This window comes from Spermophilus citellus, assembly GCF_964194105.1.
Source record: "Spermophilus citellus genome assembly, chromosome: 6".
Taxonomy (NCBI): domain Eukaryota; kingdom Metazoa; phylum Chordata; class Mammalia; order Rodentia; family Sciuridae; genus Spermophilus; species Spermophilus citellus.
Genome location: NC_138187.1, coordinates 68,242,529 through 68,260,106, shown reverse-complemented (window position 1 = coordinate 68,260,106; position 17,578 = coordinate 68,242,529). Strand labels below are relative to the sequence as shown.

General features: G+C 38.9%; 1 protein-coding gene across 2 annotated transcripts in view; it reads left to right on the top strand.

Moving 5' to 3' along the window:
• The first annotated feature begins 1,159 nt into the window (after positions 1-1,159).
• ITGB1 (integrin subunit beta 1) overlaps positions 1,160-17,578 on the top strand; it is a 47,721-nt gene continuing 31,302 nt past the window's right edge. For both annotated transcript variants that reach the window (XM_081297397.1, XM_081297396.1), the window contains exon 1: positions 1,160-1,304. The gene's annotated coding sequence lies outside the window, so the exon portion shown is untranslated. The remainder of the gene's footprint in view (positions 1,305-17,578) is intronic.

Here is a 17,578-nt window from a genome sequence, read left to right as displayed (position 1 = left end):
AGATTTTCCATAGATGGGATCACTTCATCTTCTATTTAATATTGACGGCCAAATGAGCATCCCAGTCTCTAATCTCTTAACAACAGAAACACTACTTCGCAGGTTCATAAATCTGGTAATTTGAGCTCTCTCTGTTCCCAACAGGGTGCTACAGTTCCCCAGGTGGCAACCCACATTTTCTGCTAACCTGATGGCAGCTTGCCAGCCACATAGTCTGTATTACCAGGTTTCAGTATGATGTTGGTTGGTACAGATTTCAATCCTCTATAATCAAAATGTGCCCAGTCAATCTCATAATGAGTGTTTCCCTTTTCTTCTAAATGTTCTTTTTCCAGCCCCCAACTCCACCTAAAGAGGGGAAAAAATGAGGAGAAACGAGAATATGTACTCTTAAATTTGAGAATTTTCCTTCTCATCCTTATTTCCCCACACATGGACTTCCAGATAAATCTACCAAAAGCATCTTCTCAACTCATCAGTTTTTCCTCTAAAAGTTCCTCATCCCTCCCCGCCCCGCCCCTCCCCGCCCCCTCCCCTTTCTTGCCACTCAGCTCTTTTCTAAATCTTCAAGTTTCTTTAGACAAGTAAGGCACACTATTACACCGGAAAAACACTGCTTCTAGCTAATTCCCTTTTGAGAGGACAGTGTCGTTTTTTGTCCACAAGAGGCCCTGCAGGGTGGAGGACTAACCCTCTCATTTGCCCCGGGGGAGCTCCCAGGACTTTCAGGGATCAAATCCCGGAGGTGCGACTTTGAGGAAGCACAACTCAGGGCCTAACAGGAAAGTAGGTCCAGTCTCAGGGAGGCTGTTACAGCTCACCAAGGGCCTGCGGAGCGCTGGGTCACTCCCCAACACCTCCCTCCCTTGGCAGAGAAGGCTATAGAGGCACAGCCAAGGTTTCGACAGGGTCCCTCCCCCGGCCTCCGCCGCCTCCCCAGGCCCACTCTTGTCCAGGCCCGCTCCTTTGTCTAGGCCCGGGTCTCCCAGCCTCCTTCTCCTCCTCGCCTCGGGCTTGGCTGACACAGCCCGGGAGGAATGCGTTTCCGGAGGGAGAGGGCGGCGGCGACTGCCTCAGGAGCAGGAGCCGCCGCGCGGAGGAGGCGGTGCCGCAAGGGTCGCTTCCTGCCGGGAGGCGGCTCGGGTGGCAGAGTCTCCTCCTCCCGCCCCTGAGAAGGAGGAGCCGCCACCGCCCGCCGCGCCCGAGACCGGGAGGCCGCAACAGCCCGCGGGAGAGGCCGAGCGCGAGCGGCGGAGCAGCAGGCCCGAGCCGACCGTGCCGGGACCCGACGCCGCCCGGAGAAGGTAGGGGCTGAGGCCTGCGGGAGGGCGCGCGGCCTCCGGGCTGCCGGGCCGGCAGAGCCTGGCTCGGACCTCTCTGCGGGGCCGGGCAGGGCCGGGCAGGGCCGTGGGGCGGAGGGGGTAGGGCGGGATTCCAGCCTTCAGGCACCAGAGGAAGTCGAAGCCGGCGCTCGCCGCCCGCCCCCCGCCCGGTTCCCGGCCCTTCCTGCCTTTCCCGGCCCCGTCTCGCCGTCCCTTCCCCTGCTCAGGCGGACTCTGAAAGTAGAGCCGGCCCTAGCCCGGGTCCGAGTGGGAGGGTCGCGGGCCTGGGCGCTGTCACGTCGGGGGGCGGTGGTGGCGGAGGACGGGGGCCCCCCCACCTGCCCCTTCTAGCGACCCTTGCGGCGGTCTTGCGGCCCTGAGCTCCGCTGTTAAGGTGTTGGAAACCCCGCATCGTGTGGGAATTGGGACCGCGGGCTTTGGTCCGTGCTGGCGAGAGCGGGTCGCAGCCTCCGAGGACTTGTCTTTGAATGGTTCTGGACGCTTTCTACCCCTTTCTCTCTGTTTCTGTCACTGGCCGCTTTTTCTGTGAGCAACGTGGAGCCTGGTCTTTTGCTCCCGGGATCGGAATTGCTCCCGCCTCCCAACTTTCAGAAGCGGTGAGGCACCTCCGAGCGCCCGCGGCGTGGGAGGGTGCGGGCTAGGCCCGGGCAGAAGTTGGCATCCGCAGCCGCTAGGGAAGGAAGGCGCAGAGCGGGCATGTGTTCTTCTCTTCTGTGTTTAGAAGTACAAAGGACACAAACCAATCAGTCGCCAGCCCCACCGCGGGGTGGCCCCGGGCCCCGGGACCAGGACCAGGACCAGACCAGGACACAGGGCCAAGGCCGACCCTCCTGGCAGGTGTCCACTTGTCCGCAAGACTTAAAACCCTACCTGTTCCTCGTATCACTTCACTGCATGCCCTTTCTTATGCTTCGAAACAAGTTGGATTTCTGAGAATTCTCATATTTAAAACCTGAAGACTTTTTATTTCATCAACTTTGTACTTTGAATGGGAAATCTAACACCAATTACATTGCTTCTGTTTCCTCATCTGTAAAATAGGAACAAGAATAATAATTATTGTAATGACAGTGAGGACCATGATTACCTCTAGGCATTTTGCACATATTATCTCCTTGAATTCTAGAATGGCTCTTCTGAGGCTTAGGTATTGCTCTTATACCTGTTTTACAAATGAAGCAACAGAGGTACGGGAAACATAAGTAAATTGCCTGTGATCATTCAGGAGACCCTGGAGAACCCATGGGATCTAGCTCCAGAGCCTATGTTTGAACCATGTGTAACCACCTTAACTGCAGGATGATTGTGAAAATCAAATGTAAAATGTAAAAAAACACCTACCTGAGAGTAGATGCTCAATAAATATATTGACTCCTCTTCAATTCTCCTTGGTTGTAAAAATGTCTCAATGTAATTGATAGCACCATTAGTAAGGTTTTTTGAGGTCTGTATTCCATATGTTTAGGTGAGTAGAATTACTAGGAAGTTATTTTTTTATTGTTGTTTTGATGGTACAAAAGTAAGTACTAGGTGAATTTTTATTAGACTTTTTTTCTTATACGACACACACCTTTTACAGTAGGTTATATATTAGAACATGATAATAAACTATTAAGAACTATTAGTTGAAAGTTATCTATTTTACATTTGTGGACATCAAAGACTTAAGTCCCCAAGAGGGACTTAAAGAGATTCATGGTGATGTTCATGTTTTTAAGTAATTTTGGAATATTGATCAATATTAAATAAGCAACTGAAGATGATGAAGTGAGAAATAGAAAAGAGATGAAGCAGGATTCATGATGTTCATGTTTTTAAGTAATTTGGGAATATTGATCAATATTAAATAAGCAACTGAAGATGATGAAGTGAGAAATAGAAAAGAGATGAAGCAGATCAGTATTTTTTTTTTTTTGTTTACAGACATTTGTAGAGAGTAATGTTACTAGAAAGACTTATGTAACTAGAAAACACATAAATTCCAATTTAACTCATGTGTGTTGACCTCCCAGGCCAACAATTTTAAGTATTTGGTATATTGGTTTTCTTTTTTAAAGACTGAAATTCTACATTAAGATTTTCTTAATCCTCTCAATTTTCTATGCATGATAGGATGGAATCAACAATTTAAAAAAATCATTGCATTTAGTAATTTCAACCTTCAGGCAGCTTTCTTAGTTTTCTGGTTAGTATAACTTAAATTTGCCCCCAGTTATCATCACTGAATGAAAATGTAGTTTAACTTGATATTTCTAAATTCTTAACTCCAAGAGGGACACTGGGGACCTCTCTTCACTTTATCTTAATGAAAATTAAACTTTTTAAAAAAATGTTTATTCTTAAGCTTTAGGTGGACACAGTATCTTTATTTTATATTTATGTGGTGCTGAGGATCGAACCTCGTTCCTTGTGCATGCTAGGCGAGCACTCCACCACTAAGCCACAATCGCAGCTCCGAAAATTAAACGTTTTTGACCAGTTGCTATTTTTCTCGAGAATGCTTGCCAATTAATGTAATATCTATTTGGCTTCTTGATAAATAAATTGTGACTGTTGGGATGAGGGGAGTGTAGTATTCTCTCTGAAGAAAATGTTCTTTTCACTATATTCTGAAGCACACTTGTTCTTAACTGTTCTGCCATACTGATGCGATAAACAGCTTGTAACTGGCCAAAGTTTCAGAGAACTTTTGAGTTCTGAGATTTTATATTTAGAATTCTGGATGTGTAACAAGCTGAATTTATCTGAGTGAATTTGGATGGACTTGTTAATTTTAGATTTCCCCACTGTTCGTGGGGGTTAGGCTCTGTCAAGTTGTAGGTGGAATCCTAGAGAATTATATTGTGTAAATATGCAGAACTTTGTATTTATTCTGTTCCTGATTATATGTTCTCCTGAGATTTTCATCTGTCCTTTCATATTGTTGCTGCAGAGGTGGGAATCCAGGGGAAGGGAGGGTAAGAGTAGGAAAGAAAGAATGCCTTAGTCTTCTGGATTCTGAAATAATAGCAGTATCTGCAGCTGTAGCATGCTGAAATGTATTGAGGTTAAAGAAGGTGCAAGTCATAAAACTCATAATATTGGTATATCTTAAGATAGTTCAGTAGAGGTCAAAAACGGACCCTTTTCAGGAGCTATATGTAAAAGGAGCCAAGCTATACTTATACTTTGTTAATTTCTCATTGTTTTAAAAATGCTTATTTGTAAGATTTTAAGGACTGATGTTTTGCTAATAATGTATGAGAGAGGAAAAAAGCTGCTTTAAATATATGTACATTCATATATAAACACACAAACATATTTCTTTTTTTTTAATATTTTGGTTTTTAGTTGTAGTTGGAGACAATATCTTTATTTTATTTTTATGTGGTGCTGAGGATCGAACCCAGTACCCTGCACTTGCTAGGCAAGCGCTGTACCACTGAGCCACAATCCCAGCCCCACACATAGACATTTCTTACATGACCAGTCTCCTTATGTGAGTCTCCAAAGTGCAGTTTTCTGATCCTTAGGGATATGTAAAATGACTCACAAGAGTATTAGGAAGAAAATTTTAGGCTTACTATTATGTATGTTTTTAAATTGTATCATTTTAAAATCCAAAAATTTATTATGGTTTACAATATCTTACACTGTTGCCATAAAGCTCTGTGTATTTTACATGCATATTCCAAATTTTTTTAGTGATAAAGGTGAAAAACCAACAGATTTGGCAATCCTGGGTATAGCAGATGGTCTGGGTGGGTACACAAGAACTACAATGTTTAGAAGGCAGAACTGATAAGCTTTGGTGTCTGAGGTTAGAGAAATGAAGCAGCCTAGTGTGACACAGGGTACTGGCTATGTGGTGCCATTCACCAAGGTAGGATTTGTGACCACAAGAGGTAGTCCTGGTTGGCTGGAGGAGGGGAAATGATGATGAATTTATAATGTTGAGGCTTTGTTTTTGTTTTTGTTTTTAAGGTGACCACAGGGCATAGGCAGAGATGTCTAGAGTGTAGCTGAACATAGAGATCAGAAAATAAAAAAGATGTCTGGTTGAGAGATTTAGATTTGGGAATTCTTAGCCTGCAAGTGCTAATTGAAGCTGTACCATGAGGGTGAAAATACCAAAGGAGTGAAAAGGGCCAGAACCTGGGCAGTATTTACCAGTGGAAGGGTAAGTGGAGGAAGAGGGATCTAGAAAAGTATTTCCCTTCCCTCTTTCTTGTCTGAACTTGTGGTTCCTTTGAGTGACATTTTAGTGACTGGGATTTGTGGGGTTTTCCCACAAAATGTTTAATGTAAAGTCGGAGAAACTTAATAATTTATGTCCCTCTTTGGTAATTTATTTAAAGACTAACAGAGGGTAGGAAACCTGGGCATGCTCTGCCACTGAATTTTTTGTGACCTTTGTCAAAATACTCCACCTTCTGGATTTTTTTTTTTTTTTACACCACACTATAAAGTATCTGCTACATTTCTCATTCTGTCATTCTGTGAGTTGAATAGTTACTGTCTGATCTGAGTACTGTAGAGTGCACTTCTTTTTCTTTCCATGAGCAACCATTTTTTTTTTGTATCATCAGAGAGCATAGGTGCTGTGCCAAATTACCACTCTAATATTTGCCAGTGCTGACGGATGAAATTGTTGCTATCAGCTCTTTGTTGGGGCGTAGCTCAGTTGTACATTACATTTTAGTGTATCAGTATATTATCACTTATCCAGAGACAAAAATGGTGTACTGAGTGAGCATGGATCAAGAAGTTGGTGTGGTCTTTGATATTGAGTGAATTATCTAGCTGGGACAAGTAGTTTTCAGCTCAGGATAACAGAACACATACTGAAGAATATTTTACACAACGTACCGAAACAGATAATATTTGCTAATAGTTTTTGAGAAAAACATCATATTGGATTAAGTGGTTTTGAAAGACTTATTAGAGGAGAAGAGGCCTGAGTTTGGAATGGTAAGAGCAAAGATATATACATATTTTGGTACCAGGGATTGAACTGTGTGCCTCGCTGAGCCAAGATATAGATGACAGATGTGTGGCATACTCAAAGGACAGTACAGTTAAAGGGAGAATCCTAACTACTTAGCAAGTATAACTTGGCCACTTTGTTACCCATGGAAAAAATGTGTACCCATATATACAAAATTACATATGAAATATAACATGAAGGCTTGAATTTTTATTCTAGACTGGCATGAATGCATTTAGTTGCAATTTTGAATAAAAATAACACTATGTCACAGTAAAATAACACTGTAATTATTGAACATCATTGAAAGTTCGTCATTCACTGTGCTAGGCAGCATCAGGAGTATGTTTTAAGACCACAGCAGAAGGAGTATTAATTCTGTTTATTGTGGTTGTTGAAGACTCAGAGAGCTAATGAAGACCAACCAAAATAAGTCAGAAAGGTAGAAGACTAATTACTATTCTGTTTTGCTTAAGGACTATATTTTTAGTCTACTAAAAATGGGATCAGAAAAATATATACATGCATAACCAGATATGTACCACTTGAAGTATAGAAGTCATATTTCAGTGTATAATAATTGTTTATTGAATGAATATATAAATAAGCTTTCATGCTCTTTATTAATGATTTATTAGTTTCCCCTCCACATCCAGTATTTTATGATTTATGTATGATTCATATCACATTATTTCTTTGCGTCTCTTAACAAGGAAGTGGTATGGTCTTGTTTGGTTATTGGGGAAGGAGACTTTAGTTTGAGAAAGCACATTTAGTATATTTTATGTTATAGTATAATGTTATGTCAGGAAAATGTAAGAAAAATACAATAGTGAATTTTTTTTTTTTTTTAAATTAAAGAAGCATGGGTTGCATGGGTTAGGGTCTAATCTGGTAGAGTGTAAAGGTTACCATGTACAAGGCCCTGGATTCAGTCCACAGCGCCTCCCTGACCCCTAAAGAAATTGACAGTTATTAAATAGTCGCTCAGAATCTTATTTTAGAAGCTCATGACCACAGTGAATGACTGCAAGCAAAAACAAAAAAAAAATTCAGTAATCTAATAAATTATAACTATAAAGATAATTTTTGGTAAGAGCTTTTATATTTATGATTATATTTTATTCTTCCAACAATTCTGAAGTAGATATTATTCCCAGCTAGTAAAATAAAAAATTGATTTTTCCCTATTTAGTTTGGTTTTAAAACATTTATATATTTAAAATATGCCCAGTGCTTTGCTTATTCCATGCTGGGAGATAAAACAAAATATGTAGTCAAAATTAATGTGATCAAGGAAGAATTTTAGGATAATCTATTTATAAAGTGGACAAAGTTATGCATTTGGGGAACATAGTTTAAAGATTCTCCTTAACTAAAATTATGTAGTGCAAAAGTACTTTTGATTAATCAGAATGGTTAGCTTTTGCTTCCTCTATTCGTAATTACCTTTGTAAATTTCCCCAAAGCAAGTTTTCTTACCCCTAAGTTGCTAACTCAGAAGAATTAAGTTCAGACAATTTTTCATGGTCATCAGTTTGGATTAGCCCTGCCTATTATGGCTTAACAGTTTGCTTACAGTGTTGTTGTTGTTCCCCCCCCCCCCCCCACTTTGGACCTTTAAGTCTATCCATCTGCAGTCTTTGAATTTATTTTGTACCCTACCTCCTTTTGGATTTTTTTTTGGGGGGGGGGAGGGTTACTGGGGATTGAACTCCAGGGCACTTAACCACTGAGCCACATCCCCAGCTTGTTTTTATATTTTATTTAGAGACAGGATCTTGTTTAGTTGCTTAGGGCCTTGCTCAATTGCTGAGACTGGCTTTGAAATTGTGATCCTTCTGCCTCAGCCTTCCAAGTCCATCCACCTCTGTTATCTGATCAGCTTGAATTATTAATTTGAGTTCTGTGTGATTTTTCTTGTTATGTTAATTCTGTTCCTCAACATTTGTCAGTTCTGAAGGAGTCCAATCTAAATTAATCCTTCTTTATCTCTCTATACTTTTCTTCTAGTTTTGAAGTCTTATTGTTTTATGATACTGGGTCTTGAACCCAGGACCTCCAGCATGCTAACCAGGAGCTCCACCACTGAGCTATATTCCCCAGAAAGTCTTACTTTTTTGGAGGTGGTGGTGGTGGTGCTGAGGATTGAACCCTGGGCCTTGTGCATGCAAGGCAAGCACTCTACCAACTGAGCTATATCCCCAGCCCCAAGCCTTAACTATTTTTAATCACTGTAAGACCTACTTGGGGTTTTCTAAATTCCTTGATGAGTATAATAAGTTCATCTATATATTTTTTTAAAATTTATTCATTTATTTTTATTTATTTTTTAATATTTATTTTTTAGTTTTCGGTGGACACAACATCTTTGTTTGTATGTGGTGCTGAGGATCGAACCTGGGCCGCACGCATGCCAGGCGAGCGCGCTACCGCTTGAGCCATATTCCCAGCCCCTTCATCTATATTTTATTATATTTTCATACAAGATTCTTCACTTACTTTCACTTTTTGTCTGTATAAGATTTTCTTAGGTGCTGTCATCCCAACCTTTATTCCTTTCTTCCCCAAGACATTTATCTTTTACGATTTTTTATTCCCCCTAACCTGGAGTATGTCCATTCTGCATAGTTCCTTTGCCCTTTTATTCTGTGTAGTGATGATGATTGATCTCTATCTTCATATTTCTGGAGATGGTGAGTAGAGTAGTTGTTAGTGATGAAGTTTATCTTTATTCTTTTATACTTGTCTTAAAGTATGTCTGACCATATTGTAAGCCGTTTTCAGTTGTTTTCTGAACTTGTCTCTTTGGAGCAACCAAACGTTGTTATTGGAAGTTAGTAGCCTCATTATCATTAGGGAAAAAGGGCTTCAGGTGCCTTAAAATGCCATTTTTCTGCTGAGTGGGAGTAGTGATATTTAGGATGTTTTCTGGTTCAGACTATTTTTGTATTTATCTATAGGGGATTGGAGAAAACACTTCAAATTAAATGTTACTTACATTTTTGTCTTAGATTATTTATCCTCTTCTCTTTTCTAACCCCTTCTATTTACTTTTCTTCTCTATTCTTTCTACTAAATTGTATTAATCATTAATTCTTGAATATTATTTGGTCCATAAACACCTTTGTAGTCACCACCACACCTCTTCCTGCCAGACAGAAGAGATTTAAAGTATACCTTGATAGAGGTATCAGATCTTCACCACCATTGAGGTGAAAAGATTTTAAAATGGTATGATGACAAAAGGGAAGTATTTGAATGGTGAGAACATTTAGCTTTTTGCATTAGATACCTAATTACATTGAAAGCTTGGGCTTTCAAGTAAGGCCTGGGTTCACATCATAGTTCTGTCACTTACATGTCTGACACATGGTAGGTATGCAATATATCTTTGTTGGCTTGGATGTAATTGTAGTGAATACAAATGTGCCCTTGTATAAAGAAAGGAAGAAATCTGGTATATACTTCTTTTTTATATGAGTTTGCTTTTATGAGAGTTGGCTTATTTTAAAACTGAAATAAACACAACTTACTACTTTTTGTAAAAAATTATTTTTTCTCTGAAGTGTAATGTTCCTTCAAAGATAGTATAGATTGAGCATCTCTAATCTAAAATTCTGAAATGCTCCAAAATTCTAAATTTTTTGAGCACCAACATGGCACAAATGGAAGATTCTACAACTGAACTCATGTCACAGATGACAGTCATTTTCAGACACACTAAAAATATTGCATAAAATTACTGTGAGACTATGTGTATACGTTGTATATGAACAATTGTACCATGAAAATTAGCTTATTTGTAGAATATTCTTAAGAACATTTACTGCTCAAGGAATGAATTATGACTCCTTAGATAAAACTAAACGTGATAAAAAATGATCCTAGCATGAAATGCTTCTGTATGAGCAAGACACAAGTCCTGTGTCTATACTTGTGAAATGTGACAATTAAAATAACTTTTGTTGGCCTTCTCACTTTGAATGTCCAGCGAACAAACTCATAGAATATTATAAGCCTGTTCCATTTCTATGTCCTGAGTCAGTTCTAACACTTAGTGTTCTTTCTTTTAAAATAGTGATGAAGTAGGCCTTCAAAAAAAAAAAAAATAACACTTTAGTGAAGCACAAAGTCATCTTTGAGTTACAACTTCTGATTTCAGGTGTCAAGTTTCAATTCTTGAAACTTTTGATTCTGAAAAAATTCTGTGAATTTTTTTTTTTTTTTTTTACTTTTCTGCATTGATTTCCTCATCTGTAAAATGTAAAACAAAGATGATATTGTTCTCTATCTCATACAGTTCTTTGGAGGAGATAGTTAGATGCTATTATTTTTATCATTATTGTTCTAGTCATTGTGTTGAAATATAAATCTATTTTTTAAAAGTAAATGAAATATCTTTTGTTATAAATTACCTTAAATCATTTAATGCCTAGTGTGACCCTCTCATTTGCCAAATAGATCTTCCTTTTTTTAGTAGTCCACAATGGGGAGTAGTCCCTGAATGAAATCAGGCCAGTAATTTTTTTCACTCGATGGGAGTTGAACCCAGGAAGTCTCTCCCACTAGGCTATATTCACTGACCTTTTTTAATTTTTGATTTTGAGACAGGGTCTCAGTGAGTTGCAGAGTCTGGCATCAGACTTGTGATCCTCCTGCCTCAGCCTCTGAGTCACTGGGATTACCCGCATACTCCACTGCTCGAAGCCCAGGCAGGCTAATAGATTTGTCTGAGTAATATGCCACAGAATTTTGATTCAGGCTTCTACTAGTAAACTGTCTTTTCAAGGGTGATTTTCTTCTTTCTTTTAGACTCTGCTAAGTTTGCTTTCCCATGATCTAACAATCCTTAATTATTCTTCCTTATTTCTGTTTTTGATCTTTTTTAAAAGATAGTCTGTGATATTAGCTTTCAGAAATAACTGTTTTGTTTAATACTAAACACTTACTTGGACTTTGTTGCTTTTATTGTTTTACATACAAATTGTTAGGAAGGTAAGTGTGAGAAAGCACATTAAATAGAATAATCCCACTGAAGATGTGGTACCTAAGAACAGCATAATACTTAGGTTTTGATATTGAAGTCATCAGGTTCAAAATGAATAACTGAATGGTTATAATTGACATAAGTTTATCTTTTTGTAGTAGCTTTATTTCTAACCCTTTCACTGTCCTTCTGTATTGTGTCTTCCCAAAAGTGGAACCATCCAAAGTTTTCTATACTTTCAGTTGAAAAAAGCAAAATGTTCAAACATAGTTACTTTATTTAATCTAGTTGTTTTGGAGCTCTTGTGTAATGTTTCTTAATAATTGTAACAAGTAACACCTAGTACTTATAATATGCCAGATATTGTTTTATATGTATCAACTTATTTAAACTTAGGAATCCCTATAAAGTAAATACTACTATCTCTATTTTAGAGATGAGGAAACTGAGATACAGATTAGATCATGTGCTAGTACCAGCACCACCTCTGTTTGAGGCTATGCATCCTGGTTTCAGAGTCCACACACTCATTTCTGTGCTGTCCATCATTATGTAATGGTTGGTACAACACATTGCCTGCTCTTCTGAAATTTCCTGTTTTGTTATGTTTTTTGGTACCTCAGGAAATCTTTGTCTTTATTTTGTTTCTTCACTTGTTAACTATTAAGACATTGTGCTACAGAGGGCATAAAACGACTTTTAGATGATGACAGTTCTTCAGGCAAGTCAACGGTACACATTTACAGAAGATGAGTGCGAGTTCCATACATCTTTATGTTTGTTTTAATATATGTATGTGTGGCTACATTTGAATCACCACCTTATTCATTCTTTCCTTTCCAGTTCTTGCCATCATTAGGATCTTCAAGAATTCGTGCTGATAAAACTTCTCACTATTCTAACAATTATTTTATTTTTAATTCTTTCAACTCCATTGACCTTCATTCACTATATTAGGAATCTCTCCTGCTCTTCTCGCATCTTCTTATCTCCCCTCTAGTTCCAGCCTCTGCTACTGGGAATAGTCCTATGACTCATTTCTGGCTGACTTCATCTTGCCCCAGTCTTGTTTTTCTCCCCTGGGCCTCTCGTCTGTCCTTGTGAGAAGGGGATGGCAACCCTCTGGGCACATGAGCTGCAGTTCTGGGAAATGTGGGGAGTATGGACAGCTTTTTCACCTGTGGAGACTAGAGGTGATGAATTTACTTCTCCTTGTTGACCCTCCCTGGGTCTTTATGCATGATCAAGTTCCTAGGTATCCACTGTGATAAATTAAGTGTCTTTATATTGACCTTTTCTTTGTCTTAGTTCTTCTCTTCAAAGAACCTCTTTCCCTGGAGTCACCTTCCAGATTAAACTGCCTGTACGCAGTCCTTGTTTCGGGCCCTGTTGAAACAATCACTGATATATGTACTTAAGACTTTTCACCTAAGACTTCCTTTCTCTGAAATGTCCAGTTATTCCAGATGTGGAGCACCTATAAAAAAAAAATGAGCAAAAGATATGCCACTTAGGATAACTTCAAAATACTACCTGAATGTTTATTATGTTTCCAGACTTGAACACTTGGGACTTAAACTCTAGCTGGCTCACTTTCCATTTCCTTGTTTTTTAGTGATTCCCTCAGTGTTACCTTCCCATTGTCATTTCTAGTCCTTTAACTTTTTCCCTCTTTGTTGTCAACTTGTTGTCAGCACACTATTTCTTTTTTGTTAACTTTTTTATTTGTTGTTTTTAGATATTCATGAGAGTGGAGCGTATTTTGACATACATGGAGTATAACTTATTCTAATTAGGATCCCATTCTGTGGTTGTACATGATGTGGAGTTACAGTGATGGTGTATTCATATAAGTACGTAGGAAAATTATGTCCGATTCATTTGACTGTGTTTTGTATTCCCATTCCCTCCCCCCTTCCCTTCAATCCTCTTTGTCTAATCCACTGAACAACGTCTATTCTTCCCTTCTTCTCCTCTTGTGTGTTAGCACCCAGACAACAGAGAGAAGATATGACCTTTGATAGCACCACTATTTTTTTGTCCCCTTTTCTTCCTCCTGTGCTTGCCCTGCAAACTGGTGAGATAATTCACTGATTTCAGATTTAGTGTCTTAGGACCCATGGAGATATCCTCAGAGATTTAAACATTTCTACAGGATATTCCTCTGTATTATCTGGTTGGCTACCTTAGAACTAATTATTGTTTTAGTGTTGTTTTTATTTGTTAATAATTTTTTGCTTCATAATGTCTAAGAACCATGAGCATGACACATTTTTATAGCTAGCTTTAAGATGGCTTAAAAATTTGAAAATTATCATCACTAGGGTATCTACAGTAACTCTTTTTATTTAGAAAGGGTTGGCACATTAACTAATTCAGAAGAATTATTCTTACTTCCTGAGTGATATTAGACAAAGTATATATAATTTAATATAGTTCAGTAAAAAATTTGAGCATTGACTTTGTGCCAAGTGATTCTAAGTGCTAGAGCTGTGAATAAGGCACACTGAGGCCATGTTCTCTTGGAGCCGTGACTCCATCAGGGAAGACAAATATTAAAGATAGGTACAAGTGAGATGAGTTTTATAAATGTACTTTTTGTAAGTTAGGGTGTGCAATACCTGCCAGGCCCTCAGCATTGCTCTCTAGGCCTATTATTCTTTTCTAATTTTCTTCACCTGGCTCTTTTTCAGCCCCACATCCTTTTCTCCCAGCAGTTATCCTGAGTGAACTCTTCTCCACCTTGGAAAAAATGTACTGCTCCTGTATTCAGGGTATTATACTTCCCTGGATCTGGATGCCTGGCTCCTTTTCTTCCCTCATTCCTGTATTTTCACCCTTCAAGTCTGCCACCAGCTCTCCTTTCTTCCTGAGCATTCTTCACAAAATTTCTCTCATTTTTCTAATTTCAGTTACCACCTCAGTAATGACACTTCCAATGTCTATATTTCTAACTTTGACCTATCTCTAGAGATCCTGAGCCATGTATCTTTTCCTCTCAGGAGGTGCCTTCACTTCCTTGGGGGTATTTTCCCTAGACTACAAGCAGACATTTCACATTCCACATTTCTCAAGAAAAATACATCATTTTTCTTCCCTAGCTCCATTCCCTTTCCCGTGTTCTTTATTTACAATGCAAGTTTTTAACTATGACAGAGAAAAACAGAACACCATAAATTAGACTGTTGTTTGTTCTAGATTTCTTTCTTTTGCCCCCTTCCTTATTCAAGCAAATTATTAGAGCCCACGTAGCTAGCTACCTCTAGTCACTCCCTTGTCATTTCATTTACTACTGTTGTCTGGATTCACCTCTTAATCAAACCTTTGCGTTAACTGCTATGTCTATCTTCTAGCACCTGTCTCCCACCCATCCTCTTTCATGCTAATTTCCTACCATGTATATGCAGTTATGGTGCTATCCTGCCCAAGTTTTTTTAAATTTTTTGTTTTATTTTATTTTTTAGTTTCCCTACTGTTTATACAATAGAATCTAAACTCTTTCAGCATAGATAGCATTTAAAGCTCTCAGTCATATACCTCCATCTGCCTGCCTGCTCTCCATTTCTGCTGTTTCTAACTCATGTTTTAAGTCTTGGAGTGATTTAAGCACTTCAAGATTCTTTTTGTCCTTTTTAGTGTTTTAAAATAATATAATTTGTACTTATAGCAAAATGATAAGGATAAAGTAATAGCTCATTATTTCATCAACAAGATATAACTACAAAAACACATAATTTTTTTTCTGATCTTTTTCCATAAAGAGAAAAGATGAAACAAAAAATTCTAACTTGGGAATGGACACCTAAACATGTACTTTTGGCAATCAGATTAGAAAGGAGTTGCTATAATCCCTTTAGGACCCACACTGTGCATGCACAGATTTTGGCTTGGAATATCATCTCTCCATTTATCTTCCTACTTGCCTCTTATGTGCCTTCAATTCTGTCTGAAATCCTGCCTCTCTGTGAAGCCTTTACACCTGTTGGGATTTCAGTATCCTCAATGTGCTGTCCTATCTTCATTACAGAAATCATCACATCATACTGTAATTATTTGTATTTTTGTCTTTGAACTGAACTCAAAAGTTCCTTGAGGCAGCAATATTTGTATTTCCAGATATAGCACAAAACCTGAGGAGTGACCTCTAGTGTCGCAGAGTGGAATAACAAGTAGAATCCAAGAAAATAGATTAAGGGTGCCTCAGTACATGTTATAGCCAGTCAAGAATTTATGAATGAAGGGATTCAGGTAGATGAGGCCAAGAAAGAGTTCTTTTATATGGTGAGTTTCATACACATGGTAGGGAGTTGTAGTAGGTTGAGGAGAGGAGAAATGATTAAGAAATGGGGACCAGTGTAGACAAGAAGTTTAGACCTTTGACTATGAAAAAGAGACCCAAATAGAATAAGGACAGCGTCTCAATGGCATTTTTTTCCTGTTGTCTCCTCACAGGCTGTCTTGTGTGGAATGCCATTGGTAGGAAATATTTTAGTACCTTTTCTGAACATAAGAATCACCTGGTGAAAAGGTCCTTCTCCACAAAGACTGTGGTTTTGGGCCTGGGGAGGGTATCCAGGTGAGTCTTATGGGGTTGTTCCCAAGCTACTATGGGAAGTGCTCCGTAAAGAGGTTTTGAAATAAAAGACGCTTGGTGTGTCTTCTTTCCATTTCTCCACACACATACAAGAAGATTTCCCAGTACCTTCCAAAGACTGTTAGGCTTGATAAGTGGAGGCTGTGGCTCTTTACATTAGGATTGATAAGGGGAAGCTGTGGCTCTTTACATAAAATGCTCTACTGCTTGCTTCCCCGGTGGCCTCTCCTAATTACAAGCTCTTCTAATTGTCCTCATAGCACATATTCTTCTTGTGTGTATGTAGGGGTTGGGTACTGGGGATTGAACCAAGGGCACTTTACTACTGAGCTATAGCCACAGCCCTTTTAATTTTTTATTTTGAGACAGTATCTCACTGAGTTACTTAAGCCTTGCTAAGTTGCTGAGATCAACCTCGAATTTGGTGATCCTCCTGCTTCAACCTCCTGAGTCACTAAGATTATAGGTGTGCCTCACTGCAGCCTGGCCATTTTCTTATTCACTATCCTCTTCTTTGTCTTCATAGATCTTTATTCTTAATTACTGTCATCTTCTGCTGCTTCTTCATTTCCCTGAAAGCCTGACCTTGCCTTTTACAGACACCAACAGCCAGTGTCAACTCCTCTCTGTTTGTTCCAGTGTGCTGAATAGTCAGGAGAGTTGGCATTTGTCCTCAAGCTGTTTGCAGCCATCATCCTTGTTCTCTCAGCTGTTTTTTTGTTTGTTTGTTTGTTTTTTTTTAAACCACTGGGGCCTTGAGCCACATTTTTGCTTGCTTTTGGGCTTGGAGCTCTTCCAGCAGTGCCAGGGTTGTGTTGAGTTGTTGTTTGACTTGTCAAGGTTCTTAGAAGGAAAGGAACTATGGCAGATAAAGCAATATTCTAAAGGGATATAGCCTCAGAATATTAAGAAACATTTTATGTTACCTAATAGTTTTATCTCAGTATTATTCTCTGAATTATATATTAGTTTGAAAGATTTCTCAAAACTCTCCAGTGGTCTTTAAAGTAGCCCGAGTAAATATACATTCATCCTTATATGGGACAAATATTTATTCCAACTTTTATAGAAACTGCCCATATATTCTTTACCATAGTGGTGCATTTCCTCAGAAATCTTCATGTTCCAAATTATTTTCATTTTGGCTTTGGAATTGATTACATTATTTGAATTCTTCAGCATTGTAGACTGTATGGATTTACTACACATTAAGCTTTTAAGGCAGGTCCTAAAAGGTGAATTGTGATGCTTAGGTTTTGTCAGTCACTTGGATGTAGTTGCATGTAAGCACAACTGCCAACTTAAGATATAACAGAACTTTCTGGTCTGAGTCCACTTGTGAAGTATGTGACTACACAAGTTGTTCTTATCTGCAGTTTCTGTGATGCCAACATTGAGTGCAAGAATCCTAGGGGTGCTCGGACTAGAGCTTAGAGCCCTCTGTCTGAGCTATCAGACTAACATCATGAAATGTAGGCCCGTGAAGGTGAGGGTCTTTAAAATTTCTCTTCAGTGTTAATGTGGAATTCGATGAACTTTTTCTTATCCAAGGAAATTTACTAAGAAAAAAATTTCACACAGTTAATGTGTGTTTTTATAAGAGAGCAAAAAGAAGAGAAGGAAACACTATAGGAGTTTAGAAAAACAAAGTCCCTATTACCTTTATATTATGCATATAATTCTTT